Here is a 3,766-nt window from a genome sequence, read left to right as displayed (position 1 = left end):
CTGAAAAATCAGCTGTAAGTAACAAGAGACCAGCATCACTGTGGTGGAAACTTCTAGGAGGTATTTCCTCAGGGTCAGCCCACAGAGGGGACCCGCACCTCTATTTCAAGCTGGAAACAGGACTTGGTAATGTGTAAGAGTCTCCTGCATGGTTCTGGTGTTGAAAGCGTGAAGGGGTCACAGAGAACAGCTGAGGCTTTGCACTCTGAGAGGCCAGGAAAGGCCATAGGTGAAAGTGCAGCTTCAGTTGCAGTGGAGACCCCAGGATTGAAGGGGCTATGGAGAGAATCTGAGGCTTTGCACCCCAAAAGGCAAGAAGAGGCCACTGGTGAAAGTGAAGCTTCAGTTTCAGTGGTGACCCCAGCTATTTGGAGATGCTGGGACAGTGGGACGACCACCAAGGACAGCAGTGGGTGTGGAATGGAGCTGGTCTGGGTCTGTGAGATGAGCTGAGTATTCTGTGGACTGCAGAGTCAGAGCATTGGAGCTGCCAGTACCCTTTGGAGCCCAGAGGATCGTGAGTGAATCCCAGATGTCCAGCCTCAAGCTCCTTTGCTGGACTTAGGTTTTGCTTGGGTGTGCCCGATTCTTCCCTTTGAAATAAGACAGTACACGTTTTGGATTTTATAGAAGCCCACCCACAGTTAAGAGACTATTAAGGGACTATGGACTTTTAAGTGTTTGGATTTTTTAAGGACTGTGGGTTTTTAAGGTTGTACTGTCTTATGTTGTGATATTAATGTCAACATCATGTCTTGGGGACAAAAATTGGAAAGTTTATGGTTTAATAGCTTTAGTGTCAACTTGACACACCTGGGTTGAGGGAGCCTCAACTCGGGAAATTCCTCTATTGCACTGGCCTGTGGCCATGTCTGAAGGGCATCTTCTTGATGAGTGATGTGGGAGGGCCCAGCCCACTGTGGGTGGTGCCACCCCTGGGCAGGTGGGCCTGTGTTGCATAAGAAAGCAGGCTGAGCAGGGGCCAGAGGAGCAAGCCAGTAAGCAGCATTCTTCCATGGCCTGTGCTCTAGCTCCTGCCTCCAGGTTCCTGCCCTGAATTCCTACCTTGGGCTCCCTGAGACCTGGGAGATGCAAGCTGAATAAATCCTCTCCTCCCCAAGTTTGTATTGGTCATAGTGTTTTGTCACAGCAATGGAGAAACAAACCAGGACACTTGCCTTATTGGTTTAGCTGCAGCTCCAAACACAATATTGAACCATAATGGAGAGGCTGGAAATCCTTGTCTCATTTCCGATTTAGCAGAAATGCTTTGAGTTTTCTTCATTTAATATGATGCTGGCTGCAGACCACAGACTATATAAGAAAAACCTGTGCCAGACGTGGGAAACCTTTGCTCCAGTTCCATTTGTTTGGAATATCTTTTTTTTCCATTTTTTCACCTAGGTGGTGTTGATCATTGTTGTTGAAGTGGGTTTCTTGGAGGCAGCAAATCAATAGATCTTGTTTTCTAATCCAGTCAGTAGTGTGTGTATTTTTACTGGGTTGTTGAAGCTATTAATATAAAGAGTTATTACTGACCAATGTATATTAATTCCTGGTATGTTGGTGTTGTAGTGTTACTTTCTTCAACCTCTTTTTGTTGACTGTTCTTGGGTAATTTATTTATTTTTTGGGCCCACTTGAGAGTTTTTTCTTCTCTTCAGACCAAAGTATTCCTTCTAGTAGTCTCTGTAGAGCTGCTCTTGTGGACATAAATTCCTTAAACCTGTTCTTATCATGGAAAGTTTTTCTTTTTCCTTCAATTTTAACGGATAGATTTGCTGGATATATTAGTCTAGGTGGGAATCTTCATTCTTTTCATGACTTGTAAGACATCCAACTCTTTCTGGCTTTCAAAGTCTCCACCAAAGAGTCAACTCTTTATTTTGATGCGCTGGCCTTTATATGTATCCCAGAGGTCTTGCATGTTTCATTCCTGGGTTAATTTAGGTTCGAAATTTTCTTTGATTGATTCATCAATTTCCCCAAGTGTGTCTTCAAAATCTGATATTCTCTGCTCCATTTACTCTACTTTTTTCCTTCTTTCCCCCAATTTTTTGGTTTAGTTCCTGAGTTTCATATTTCCTGTTTTATTTCAGTTTGGCTTTTCTTCAGAGATCATCTTTATTGAATTCTAACTTCATGTTTTAAGTGATTTATTTCATTCAACTGTGTTTTCAGTTTTTCTTCAGTCTTTTATTCCTGTCCTCTTTGAGTTCCTTGAGCATATTTATAAATGCTATTTTCAAATTATTGCCTTAAGTCTCTGTCAGGGTCATTCTCAGAAAAGATTATGATAGGGTTGTTAATTTCTGTGGTAGACATTTATTCTGGTTATTTATAGGGGTTTTTGTGCTTTTCTTAGGAGACCCAGGCATTTTGATTGTGTGATGGTTTCTTGGAATGGGTAAGTGAGCTCAGTTTTGTTGAGTGTTTTCTATGTGTCTTTGTCTGTTGTTTCCGCAACTTGTCAGATTACGGCTCAGCTGAGTAGTGCTTCATATTCAGTTTTGGGAAGTAGGGAAATCTTAGGAATGGGAACTCAGGATCAGAAATGTGCAGGGGAGAAGCCCAGCGACTGACGCTGCCCCGAGTTCTGAGATGGTGGAGCCAGAAGTCTGGGGCAGGCAAGGGTACCAGGGATAGAGGAAGCCTGAGAACTGGGATGGCAGGGTGACTACGTCTCAGGAGCCAGCACTCAGGACCTTAAATCTGTTGAGGGGAAGGATCCCAGAAAGTTGTATTTTTTAATATGAAACTTTGATTAATTTTCTTCTTTGATGATTTTCACACACAGACAGACACACACACGCATGCACACACGCATGCATGCACACAATGCATTCTAGTTATTTTCACCCCACACCCTGTTCTACCTCCCACCGTTGTTAACTCTCCTTCCTTACAAGTCTCTTTCTCACTTTCTTATCTCTTTTTTTCATGAGAGGCAGTTCAAGATAGGGTCTTGTGTAGCCCTAGCTGACCTGGAACTTACTGTGTAGACCAGGCTGACCTCCATCTCACTCACAGAGATCCACCTGCCTCTGCCTCACAAGTGCTTGGAATAAAGGCATGCACCACATCCAGCTTGTATCCCTTCTTTGGAGCCTTTTTTTTTATTGGGCTGTTATCGTTATTTTTTGATTTTTGAGTTCTTTGTGTAATCTATATGAATCCTCTGACTGGCAAACGTTTTCTCATTATCTGTAAGCTGCTTCTTTACCAGTTGACTATTTCCTTTATTATAGAAATTAGTTTCATGAGGTCCCAAATGTCAATTGCTTTATTTTCTGAATGACAGAGTCCTATTTAGAAGTCTTTACATTTGCTCTATCTTGTTTCATACTCCTTATATTTTCTTCTAGCAGTTTTAGAGTTTTGGGCTTTATGTTATATATTATATTCATCTTTGATCCACTCGGAGTTGATTTTTTGTGCTGGGCAAGAGATAAGGATCTGATTTCATTTTTCTATATTCAGACATTCAGTTTTCCAAACACCATTTATTGAAGATGCTTGCCTTTCTCAAGCCATCTTTATCAAAAATTGGGGCAGTTATTTTACGGACTTCAATCTGATTGTTCTACTCCAGCCCATTGATCTTTGTATCATTTTGGTGACAATAATTAGTTGTTTTAATCACTATGCCTCTGTAGTATAACTGCGGATCAGGTGGGGAAATGCTTTTAGTTCAGGATTGCGTCGGCTATCATTTCTTTTCTGTTTCCATATGAATGTTAAGATCATTTTTCTTTTCCTGCGAAGA

The sequence above is a fragment of the Nannospalax galili genome, unplaced genomic scaffold, assembly GCF_000622305.1.
Source record: "Nannospalax galili isolate Female #2095 unplaced genomic scaffold, S.galili_v1.0 scaffold554, whole genome shotgun sequence".
In the NCBI taxonomy this organism is placed as follows: Eukaryota; Metazoa; Chordata; class Mammalia; order Rodentia; family Spalacidae; genus Nannospalax; species Nannospalax galili.
Note: the sequence above shows the minus strand (reverse complement) of the source record.